Here is a 13,556-nt window from a genome sequence, read left to right on the forward strand (position 1 = left end):
GTTACTGTGCTTGCTTTGTTATTCCTTCCCAAAGTAAAAAGTACACTTGAAAGGAAATGTAATGCCATGACAAAATCTATGAGTTGGTGTACATTCCTGTAGAAAGTGATTTTTGTGTTGGTTGCCAGGGGCTTGCCTCATAAATGACTATTCCTGTTCTTGACATCAGTGGGAATTACACATCTGCGACAAGTGCATCTCCCTCTTGGACCTTGCACACTTACTTGTTTAGCAGAGTAACAAGTAGCTTCAATTCTAAACAAGAAAGAGCTCTTCTATCTAGGGGTCACCATCAGAGACATTCTTAAGTACAAACATTAAAAACTATTATTCTCACATTTTCCTCCCAGTTCATATGAAATAGTCTATTACAATGTACCATGTTTTGCTGGGTTATGCCTGTTCTGACAAAATGTACTGTTCTTCTTTGCTTGTCATGAAATAAAACCAGAAGTATAATCAACTTTGAGCATCAGATGGAAATCCCTGTTGTAATCAAATTCAACTTCTCACTTTTACATCTCGATCTAATTTGTAAGTAGTTAGAGAAGATGCTGTCAGGGTAAGAAGGTATGCAACCTGATTTACTAGATTGTTGTTCTGAAGCATTCAACCAGGAAAGTTTAATTTGATAAAATTATCATATACAAAAACATAGATATTGAAAGAACAGACTGCAAAGGTGGAGCAAAAGAAAGGAGAAACTAGGATAAATAAACTCACAACTACATCACTTTCATGGCAGTTTATGAATACATGTGTTCTTGACTGGTTAATTTATTCTTGAGTATTAGACTTAAGTAGCAGATGGAGGTAGATATCCCAAAAGAAAAAAAAAATATCCTTGACTTTTTAAAGTTATTTTAGGCTTTATTTTTTTTAAAGCTGTCTTTTTTTTGTAAATAGTACTTGTGTTTTTAAGGAAAAACATTGGAACAGAGGAATGAGACATCTGTCTTGGTGTTGTGCTTGGTCGTTGTAACAAGGCAAGGAACTCTTCAAAAAAAGCTTGTTTGTGTTGGTGGCAGCAGATTAGACTTCCTGTAAGGGGAGTCAGAAAAGGCAAACCTTTTCATGTCAAGTGGAGTCATTTTGTGTGCAAATGACTCAAGCTACTGCTCTCGCTTGGATATGGATACATTCTTTTTAAGTCTTGCAGCTGTGAGCTCCGGTTAAATAAACACCTTTGAGAGAAACCTCACAGACCTGCAATTGCTTGAAAACATCTCTCACTCTCAAAATATCTCTGTGTTTAATGTTGTACTAATGCTGTCAAGAGAAGCCAACAGCTGTTAAGTGCTGAGTAGTAACTCACTTTAATGCTATGGCACATTTCACAGAGAGAGGAGCCACACTTGTCAGATTATCACCTGCGCATTTGAGAAGTGTCAGGGCTCCAAGCTGCTGGCACCTGAGGGATCACCAGAGAGCCCGACACAGGACCTTGGGTTAAAGCCTTGAATAATGTCCAACAAACTTCCAACCCCAAGGGATGAGAAGTCTGACATCATAAAAATTAATCAGAGAAAATGGATACAGTAAAAGGCCAAGTTAAATTGCTTTGTGGTTAGAAAGATTGGCTGGCTAATTCTCACTGACAGTAAAAATGTCTTCTTCTGCTCTTTACATCTATATTCCTCCCTTGTCTCTTTTTAATTTTTGGTGCTATTCTAGTTGCACTATGGCAGGAAGATTTAATGGAGAATAAAGCTGCCAGGTCTGATTTTTTTACCATTATCCTAATGAAGATAGAGCTTTACAGTGCAAGTAGCTTCAGCAAGTAAAGATGAATGATTACCTAACTCTAGTGTAGCAAAACAAAGGCCCATTGGAAGCACACTGAATGTATCACTTAATCTTTTTAGATTTATAACTGACCATATAAGACACTATCTTTTTACATCTTCTGAATGTACTGATTTGTCTATCAGTACACTTATAAGAACCTTCCATAACCAAGCACTTCGTAGTCTTGAAGGGAGTTACCAGCTTTCCCTGCCAGACTGCTGAGACAGAATTATTATACCCATTTTGTATATGTAGAGAGAAGACTCAGAAGCTGTGCTAGCGATACAAATGCATGCAGAAATTTTGTGTTGGTGTAACTGTGGAGGATTTCCATCATGCCTGTTTTGCACTATTTTATACCCTTAACAAGTAAAAAAAATTCAGACATCACATGATAACTTGTACCCATTAGAGACAGTGATGCAGAAGAATCTCAAGAACATCTGTGATACTTCAGTGCTTGATAAAATGATTAAGCATTTGCTAACAGCTGCCCTTTGTGGTTCTCTTTTTTTAGTAAAAGAGCTGTTGGAGAGCAATTTCTTTTCAGCTTACACTGGAGACAAAGTATGACTCTAAGATAACATAGCAGAAAAAGCTATGACATCAGATCCACACCTGGGTCTGACAAATATATAAACAAGTATATCCAGCTGGGCATTTTCTATTTTTTCTTTAGCTCATAAATGTGTAGGTCACTATTATCTCGTAGATTGGAGCCCTGGTTTCCTTAGCTTCAGATGCACTGTACTCAGCTGCTCCTTTAAAGGGAGTGGTGTTAAGGGAGCACACTTACATACCCTTTTCCTCTTTCTAGGCTATCTAGGCCATCCAACACATCCACAGGGCCTGGGCTGCAGGTTGAACACTACACTGGTAACACCAGAGAAACCTGCAAAATACAAGCTCCAGATTTTGTGCAGTTCCTATGGAGACCATGATACACTAGGATATTTTTATTGTGGGTTAAAGATTATATTGACTTTCTCATTATTAATATTTCTGTGTACTCTTATGTCATTTCTGCAAGGACTATGGAAAGAACATTTTATTCAGACTTGTGAATGGAAAGCATTGATTAATCCCAGCACTTGGAAACAAGTAATCCAAGTTAGTAATCTGGAACATTAAATCAAACCCTGTATTTGCAAAGGAAGCTTAACAGTTCATCTTTTCTTTTTCTCCATATTTCCTTCCTTTCCGTCTTGTGACCTGAGTTTATAGCCCCTGCAACTGATTTGAGATTTTGCAGCTGCTGAGATGACTTGGCTTCAGTTTAACAGCAAATGTCATCAGCCCAAATCTGGGCTTCGTGTGATCTTTCTTTCCATTTCCTATTTCTTTTCAAATTGATTATTTGCCAGTTTAGGGGATTATCTAAAGCTACCCTAAGACTGGTTCTCTGTGCCAGGGCTATTCAGCCTCTTTTGTCAGGAAAATCCTGAACAAAAGCTAATGGGCATGCCAGAAACATGTGAAGGGTGGGAGAGGGTCTGAATGTCAAAACTCTCTCAAGAGGGATTCTTGTGTAGTGCAGGAGGGAGTCAGAGAGAAAGAGGCATCGTCCTAGTGCAGAAAGCAGCTGGGCTGGACGTGGTGAGGAGACAGTGCAGAGGGGTGAAAAGGGATAACTGAGCTTTTGTCAGAGTATTGTTGACTGTAGAGTCTTTGGGAATGGTGCCTCCTCTAAGTACATTTTGTGCACACATAGTGTTAAATTGCATTTTCAGCTACATAGGTCTACCCAGGCTATTTAGGGAAGTGGGAGGGACTGTAGGATCATACTATTAGCTGTGATGTTTCCATTCCTGAACTAAACTCAGCCATTGTGCTGGTATCCCTTGCCACCAATACCTCATGCCATTCAGATATGTTCTAAATGTCTGAGGTGCACACAAACATTTCTAGGTACAAACCCAATGTGCTGAAGCACTGCAGAAAAAGATTAATACTTGAAAATGTTATTTTTAAACTGATTCTGGAACATCATTTGTAACATAGACTTTTGTCTCGTTACGGACTTTTGGGTTAGGTTATTTTTCCCCTTGAACTGAAGATTGACGAGAGGGAGGCAGTTTTCTCTTATTCGGTCTCGGTTGTTTATTCTTATCACCATTACAAGGTACAAGGAGTTAGGTGCACCATGATAGAAAGGGATAAAATGGCTAACAAAGATAATTTTCAAGGTCTTCTCTATGTCCATTTACCCAATTAACAGATGCCAACTAATTATTTTTCTTACTGACCCAATGACCCAACACCTGTGTACGGCACTGCGGCATTCTTTATCCACTCACTTACTACTATCTAGGAGAAGACCTCTAGGAGAAGAACATGAAGAAGAAAGAAGAAGGGACAAGAGACAACACCCTAAATCCTCCATCTTGTCTTTTACTCTCTAAACTATTTTTTCACCCAGTGATTTAATAAACTTTCAGAGTGTATTACTAATCTACACACACTTCTTCCATCTAACTTTAACATTTGTTCTCATGTATCACCGTGAAAACATGCTCATGAATTTCATGTTATATGTTTCTTTGGATCCTAGAACTAAGTATTAGAAACAAGAGCATACACTCTGTATCTCAGACTCCAACAGACTTTCATCACCTGTTTAATTCTTTCTTAGTTCCAGTGGTTGAAACTTTAAGGAGACAGTGGCTGATGTTGAATCACAGAATTCAATGGTTTGGATTGGAAGGGACCTGAAAGATCATCTCATTCCAGTGCTCTGTCTGTGGGCAAAGACATCTTCCACTCTGAGGCAATTCAAAGCCCCATCCAACCTAGCCTTGAACACTTCTGGGCATGGGCCATGCACAAGTTCTCCAAGCTACTCTTTCCTGAAGTTAAAACTTAGTATTTAAATCAAGGAGTTTAAAAATTACTTTCAACCTCACAAGCAGCTGATACATATGTGCACACATGTTTATACTACAAAATCTACCTGGGCACCTGAGGGCCTGCCTGTCTTCTTTGTCACTGACTCTATGTTAAAAACAGGAATACTTCATGAGAGGAATCAGCATGATCCTTTTCATCTATTGCCTATGCATTATCCATAGCACAGCAACTGCATTTCCCATCAGTGGCATTTTCTGCAGCTTTATAGTTCTGACATTTAGATGCAAAATTAACAGTCAGCATCAACAAAGCAAAATGTATTTACCCAGCTGCTGAGAATCTTTTCCTGATAATAGAGCTGTGAGCTATGAAAGCCATTTCATGACAAAATACAGCTGGGGACTGCATTTTGTCTTGTATCAAAACATTTTTTTATGTGTAGATGAATAATGGAAAGCAGATAAGAGAGTGATCACATGCTGATCTTTTTATGCAGTGTTTCAAAGTTGAAATGTTTCATAAAAACTCTTTTCCCTAATGATGTGAGAGACCCATTTACATTACAACAAATTGATAAATGGATTGTGCAGTGCATTCCTTAGACATGATTGTTCCTTCTTTTCTTCTGTTTGATTGAGGTTTTTTTCAAACACATGGCTATTTACCTCATAATTTGTGTAAAATACATCAACTGTATATCAAAATCATCTAGGGAAACACCATGCAACTCATCCACTGCTAATAAGAAGCACAGTTCACACTGACAGATGCTGATGGCTTACTGCACAGAAGTACCTAGTATAGATTTAGTGGGATTTTATCTAGGATTATCTTCTTAGTTTTGGTTCTCATTTTCTCCTTAAAATCACAAAGGATCCTTGGAAATCAGTGGGAATATACAAAAACAATTCTTCTTGTTCTAATTTGTGTGACCTGCTGCTGGAAGAATGCCCTTATAAAAGTCCTAGTTTTTTTCATATTTTTGATGCAATCCAGTCAGTGTTCAGCTCATTGGAAAAAAAAAAGCGGGGGGGAGGGAAATCTCCAGCAATACAGTGTCCATTATACATGCTTAAGCTAACTGGAATCAGTGCCATAGCAGGCAGTGGCTTTCATATGTGCTAATCCATGTACTCAGGATATTCGGTGGATATTCACACAGTGTGATATTCACTGGTGGCCTAATTCTGCACTACTTGTATTAGCAGCAGGACAATAATGATCTGTGAAGGAGCAATGCTGAGGGTTTTTCTAATTCTTTACTGCTGCATTATCTCAGTAAGAACACTTTTCTGGTATTGAGCTCCTGTATTTTATCTGTGCCTTAGTGCTGTGTAATGAATGCCTTTAGCCAGGTCTGGATTTAGCACAGCAAAGTTGTTAAGTGAGCACAGAGAGGTGCTAAGTGAGCCTCCACAAAGGAGTCGAAAGGAGCCCTTGCACAATTCAGCACCTCCTCTGCATGCTATCCTAGCTGGCTTTAATCTTGCCTAATACGGATAAAAACACTGATGGAATCTGGGCTGCAGAGACTTGTACAAATCCTGTTGATAACACTGCATATGCATTTACAGCTGACCTCTGCTGGATGAGAAGCTGGCTGTCTAGAGAAAGCTACTCTCTGTTGCAGTCAAATTAAACACATAGGAAAAAAATCCAGAAAGGTACTCAAACCTCTAAATCAATGGAGTAAAACATCTGAGTATGATTGCAAGTGGGAGAATGGGGTGGTTGTGTTTTTTACTTTTGAACTGAGGCTAAGTGCATTAGTTTGAATAAAGCTGGGGTAATCCTGCAATGCCATGTAATAAGAATCCTCCCTCAAAGTTACAATGCCACCCTACTTTGGAGAGAGAATAGCCAAGTAGAGAGAAACAAAGCTAAACAACAAAATAAAGTTAAAATTAGATGTGAGTTCCCCATCTTCAAAATGGGGAAAGAAAAGCTGCTCCCGATTTTATTTTCAGGTGGTGCCGTTCTGTCTCCATAATAATAGTGCTGGTGTCATTAGAGAGGATTTCACTTGTTCGAAGTGTTGCCATTAATGAGTGATTCTTACGACCCATGGAGTGAAGTAGCAGCAAGTAAATAGTACCTGCCTTTTAAACAAGGGAAATGAAACTTGCAGCAAAATCCTGTGATGAACATTTAAATATAAACTGTCTAGTTTAGTACAGTACTTAGCCTCAGAAACACTCTCCACACAGATTGGATGTTTCTTTGTTGGTTTTTTTTTTTCATTTCTGACTGAACACGCTTACTGCTGGCCAACAGAAAAAAAATTTGGTGTGACACCCATTTTTCCAATGATCCAATGGATGAACCATACAAGCTAGTGATCTCTGATTGTTGAAACTAATCTTTCAATGTGAATGTTCAATCAGCCTGGCTTGCATATGTGGAAGTGACTGAACCATTTCTATGCTACAGGTTCTTGGATGTGCATTGGGTCTGTAGGCTTTTGTCATAGTTTCTGTTCATGGAAATTTTAGTGTTATCCTCTGGAGAAGTTTCTCTTTGGAAGATTGTTTGCATGTTTTTCCCTCTGCCTCCGTTTCTCTGTCTCATACATACATACATAATCACATGTATAGATATAATTTTTTTTTTCTAAGATTCCTATGTCTGTAGGTTACTAAATGCCCATTATATTACACATATAAGATACAGGATACAATGCATACACCAGCCTCTGTAATAGAAATGATACTTGCAGCACTGCTCTGCTGCTGTATCATGCTGTAGATGCTGGTTTTGCACAGACACTGTGAGTGGGTTTTTGCAGTATTATGTATTGAACTAATGCTCTCATTCTAATACATACTTCTGTGGGTGGTTATTTAGTCCCATGGCTATGATTTTTTGTGAAATGGACTTTTTAAAAAATTATATCTTCTTATCCTAAGATAAACAACTATTACATTTGGTATAATTTTGTTCTAACAGGAGAGTCTACACTAACAGACCCATAGCTGTTAATTTGCAGATGTGAGAATTCAGCAGTGCAAAGCTTGCCCAGTGCTATGTTCTATAATTAACTTTGTTTTCCTTTCACAGGGGACAAAAAACATAACATGTTCCATGGGGAATCATCCAAGTGTGCCATATTTTATACTTAAGTCCCTTTTAATTTAATTTTTCTCCTACACCCTTTATTACTTGGCATCTCTCACCTACTTAGAAAGATTTGCCAAAGTAGAATATATTTTTCAAGAGTAGAGATGTGTACTTAGAAACCAAATTTCAGATATCCATATTCTTTCTCCTGTCTTTCCATGGAGTGAGAAAAGATTTAATGGTGTGCTAAAGGTTCTTGTGATGTCCACACTCTCTAAAGTTACATGGGGATGATGACAAAATGTACAGCCTATTAAGGAAGACTGGTGGGATATACATGCAGCTCAAAGGCTGCAGGTTTTGTCAGATGTGAGTTCTCTCTAAGGCTGAGGATAGTCAAGTCTAAATGTAATTTTCTAGGAAATACTGTCAGAATCTGGGTTGAAGTCTTTGAACAAAGTATAATTCTTTTCTAGGTTAGAGGTGGTAATCAGACTGAGAAAGGAACTAAATTGTAAAATTTTTGGTCCTGCACATGAAAGGGACCACTCAGGTTTACACAATTAATATAAGAACATACCCAGGCTCTAAGCAAACATTCCTTTCTTCATTAACCATGACAACAGAGTGTCTCCCAAGTTACCCCCAGACAGCAGAGATCCCAGTTACTAGAGGAAGCCTCTAAGTAATTTTTCTGAGAGATTTGAAAAAACCTTTCTTTAAGAAAAACAAAAATTTTCAAGCTGGTTAGCACTTAAAACAAAATGGAGGTGTTATTTAATCAATTTCTCAAATAACGTGTAATTAAAAGAGTATTCTGACAAGTACATTTTCGCTGCTATCACATTACTGGTAATTGGCTGTGGTTCACAGAGAAACCAAGTTTATGCAAGTCATAATTTCTCCAGTGCTTTTTGTTCTGAACTGAAATGATGACAAGGTGCAGCTGATGCACAAGAACTTTACCTGTATTAAATAATAACACTGTTTTTATGAATCAGCAAAGTCCAAAAAAATCCAAATTTGCCTAAGTCTTACTGCCTTTTGGCAAATTTAGGTATCTGCCCCTACACCACAGGATGTCAGAGTGTATTACTGAGATCATGTGAACCTAAGAACAGATCACTTACCATTACCATTAGATGTTTCCACTGTTTCCTTCTTCTTCCATGCAGGGTTTTAGATCTTTCAACCAGCAGTGTCCTTCCTTTTTTTCTTACTAAACTTGACCTTTCTCCCAGGAACTGAACTTCAGAGGGATTAAAGAAATTATGCCTTTGTAGAATTAATCAGGCACATTTGATTAGATTCTGCTGCCTTTCCAAATTCATGACGAGTTTTTAACTTATATTTTGCTTTAAAAATCAAGTCCCTCAACACTTTTCAACTCTTTCATTAATGAACCACACACACTCACACATACACAATAACATTTCTCAGATCTGAAAGGTGAATTTTTAATTGACTTTTTATTCACCTGTCACACAAGATTGCTGTGCAGTATATTCATAACTTGTATTTCTTTGCAGAATGGCCTTCTTTAGAAATACACACAGGGATTGGAAGGAAGGAATACATCATTCTTTAAAAACATCCTCAGAGGCAAAACAACTGTCTTTCTGGATTTAGACAGTGAGAAATGGAACCACTTATTCTATCTCTTTAACAATAAAAGTTTTGTTTAATTCCATTCTATTTATACTAGCAAAACTTAATATTGGATCTTGGTTTGGTTTTCCATTTTGGTCTTTATTGGGGACTTACATGGGTAATAAGGGGCTACAGACATAAGCTGTGATTCAGGTACTCCTGTGAATTTTAGTATTTCACTAGTTGAACACTTTTCACCACTGTCCATGTCATTTACTACAGTTGAGGTAATAAAATTTTATGATTATCCAGTTCTGCATCAAAGGTCTGTCTACTTCAACATCCCATGCCAGCACCAAAAGAACATGGCAAGCCTATAGTGGTATTTCCATGGACAGTTTTCTCACCCTGTAGCTGTGTGTTGCTGAGAAGGTTTCTGAGTTATGAGTAACAGCTTTCTATTTATATTTAATAGCCCTCAGTGGATTCTTGTGCTAATGATTTGTGTGTGGAGTGACTCTTGGCCTGCAACCCACACTGGTCTTTCAGATCTTGCTGTGTATACCAAGTCCACTTACACTTGCAAGGAAGCAAGTTTCTGTGGAAGTTTAGGAGAACAGAAACACTTCTTGCTGACTACCCACAGAAAACTAGAGAAACTTTATCCCTTAAAATTATTATTAAATACATTGTGATTTAAGCACATTTTCAATTAATTCTCTGCTACCTCTGGAAGATAATTTTACTCTTTAAGTGTTAAAAATATATAGTTGAATTTCAGCACCTATCTAGCAAAGTAGTTGCAAAAGGAAGGAAGAGATCCCGAACAGGACTAAAAACTCAGGACACAAAAATCAATACCTTTCTTTTTCGAATCCTTTTGAATTTTTTCCTATAAAGGGTTTTTATTTTAATGTGACCACAAACTGAATTGAAATGGAAGACAGATATGAGAATGAAAAACAGAAATTAGTTTTTTACAGATATAAATTCCTCTACTTGCTCCAGATACAGACAATCCCATATTTATCTTACACTGTTGTGATCTGTCCTCACACATTTTGCTTTAATCCAAGATTACAGCATGTAAACCTTCTCACATGGAATGCAGTGAGACAAAGCTCTAATGGCAGTGAGATCCTTACTGAGCATTTCTGATCCCTGGTCAGATGCAAATCACAAAACCACACTTGGGACAAATGCTGATATTTTATTTTCAGCCACTGGAAACTCTTGTACTTTTAGTTTGTGGGGTTTGTTTTGGTTTTTGTTTTTTTGGTGGTTTGTATTTTTGTGGGTTTTTGTGGGTTTTGTTTGTTTGATTTTGCTCATTGTAAACATGCAAATATTTTGTCTACTCTGAACACTAAAGAGTTAAAGATACATGACTCATCTTTGCTGTCTCATCCATCCTGGTGAAACAACCTTTGAAACTTCAAGTGGAGGAGAAGCTTGTCATCCTACCCTAAGTCCTCTTCTAAGAGTAAATGCTACCACTTAAAAATACCAGTAACCCAGACTGCTTTTCATCAATTTGCAATTAAGCAACAGCAATCAGTAAGGCGTTGCTTTCCCATCCTGAGAGCATCTAGGGAAGACTATTCCTGGCTTCCAGCTGCTTCAGGAAAGCCCACCTGGTGTGCTGTAGTTCTCCCCGGAGTTCTCCCTCTACCTAGGAGGCACTGCAGGGAGGAAAATGCTGTGTTGCACACAGTCTCAAACTGTGTCGCCTCCTCCTCTCCATCTGTGCTGAGGACCTGCAGCAAGCCTTCAGAGCCCTTTTCCTCGATGTGCAGAAAACAATTGCATAAATGGCTGATAAGGCAGGAATCCTTTTGTGGCCTAGTCTGTTAATTAGAATCATTAATTGTAGGGTTACTGATTAATTAATTGGGAATGATCTGGCACAGCAGAATTCAGTCTCCAGCTAAGTTTTCATGGCAAAGATTTTGATTGATGAAATCAGAATAATCTATCTTATTCACAAAGCATCAATTATCTTAGTTAATAAAATACGTATAAACTGTGACTATCACTGCAAGTATAAACTGGTGTCTGTATTACCATCTTTAAAATGTTGTTTTCAAAAGTTCTTCATGTTATCTGTTTCACCAACAATCATCCTGGATCATTTATACTAATGCCATCACCACTTCTTTATTATCTGATGTGTTTTACTGTAATTCCCTAATTTCTAGAGTTCCATCTTTCCTATAAGCTATACACAAAATACAGTTCCAATTGAAACTGGAATCAGGCTGCTATTACTATTAAGATGCTGCATTTGCACAGGAAAGTTCTCAATTTGTTTTGACATTCATCCTACTCCCAGATTTTAGTTTCATTTTACTCCTGAAATTCTGGCAAGTCTAGGATTTTTCAAGTACGTGGAGCCTGAAAGTTCAGTGCTAAGAGTCCTAGACATTGCCCTTGGCTTTTAAGCCTTGTCTTGTATTAGTCGATGCTTTTGTTAAGTTGCTTGCTGTTGTCCATACTGAAGACCTCTTGAACACATTCAGCAGTCAAACTTTGGGGCTTTTTAAGTGTTAACAGTTGGGGACTGATATTAAATATAATCTCTTTTCTGTGAGAAGGGACACTGGTTAATCGATCTTAACAAAGGTGATAAAAGCTAGCTGAAAAACTTAGAATCGTTCAAGTAAACTCTCTTGTGTGTTTTAAAACGTATTTGGAAGAGTGTTTAGTAATTGATACAACTTTTAAATATCATCATTGTGGTCTGTTTTCTATTTAAATCTGATGTAACATCAACCTGGCCTAATTTGGATGCTGGCTCTTTTTTCGAGCAGCTGTTTGGACTATATAGGTTCTGGGAATTCCTTCTAAGCTTAATCATTGCATTATATTACCCATTTTGATTTTGCATGAATATGATAGCATTAATTGCATTAAGCCTATTTATGATGCAGAGTAGTCTAAGCTCAGAGTTGAAGACAGAAGCAAGAATTATTGCTTCGACAAAAGATGACTCCTTTTGCTTCACTAAATCCTTTGTTCTGCTAAAAAATAGGGCCATTTCTATTATCTGTTCACTTTGAAGGTTATTCCATGAATGTAAGCAGAAAATCTGTAGAAGAAATGAACACTGACATGAACAAGGATGACAGGGCAATGTGGCCTGACAAGTTTTTGGAGTTGCAGTTATTTTTTTTGTGGACAAGTTTGTGCAAATGAACTCTTTTTTTCTACATGTGTGACCATTATTTAAAAGTATTTGTTTTTTTGTTTTTTTTGGTTTTTTTTCAGAAAAAATCAGATTGTAAATGGTTAGCAAAAGATTTATATTGAATGCTCACTCTTAGCGGTCAGTCAAGTAAGAGGGGACAGAGATTACTGGTTACTTTTTAATCTATTTAGCCAGTTCTTTAGACATTCTTAAAAGCATTTTCTAGAAAATATTATCTAAACTTCTTTGTATATTTAGGCTTAGCCCCATGAACTCAACATCTGCAGCTCTTTGCAGTAAAAGTCTTTAATACCATTGTTCTCCAGAAAGATACACAATTTATGTCATGACTGCAATGGGTGTCTGTACTTTAATCTTCTTGTTGGGTTTATGATTCACATAGAATAAGTAATAGACAAATATAATCATGTCAGACATGGACATTTTATGAGAAACACAAAACCTTTAAGAACATTGCACTCACTTGAGAGAACATCATAAAAGAAAAATAATCTAGTATATAGAATACTGTTAATAGAATTGCAAACAGAAATGTTTAAAGCACATTTAAGTGCCAGTTTCCAAGACCTGTTTATATCAACATTATCTGTGCCTTTTTGTCTGGTATTTCACTTGTATCTCCTTTACACATTTTGCTACTTGCTGCAGATTACACTAAGAAGGCAACGAGGGTCAAGGTTTAAAAACTTCCTCAGCTGCTTTACTGAGGCACCCCATGTTTTTTTCCTAAGGCACTTATTTTCAGAGCCCAGCTACAGTTTGTTTTTTTTTTTTCCCCAGGGTACTATTTGTGATTCTTCTTTTAATGGAGAAAATACAAGAGTAAAAGAGGTGACTTTCTGAGTACAGAAGTAATATGGAATCTCTCCTCCAGAAGTTAAGGGTGAGTCAAATTCACAAACTGTGAGTCTACATGCCTTTGTAGGTTTTGGAGGGGAAGAGGAGAATTTCAGGGAGGGGACGAGGGCTGGAGATAGACTTTTTTCTCATGACAAAATAAGAGTGCAGAAAGGATACATGGTCACTAGTAAAAGCATGGAAATGCTCTTTGCTCCTACACTCTGCA

The sequence above is a fragment of the Parus major genome, chromosome 4 (assembly GCF_001522545.3).
Source record: "Parus major isolate Abel chromosome 4, Parus_major1.1, whole genome shotgun sequence".
Classification (NCBI taxonomy): domain Eukaryota; kingdom Metazoa; phylum Chordata; class Aves; order Passeriformes; family Paridae; genus Parus; species Parus major.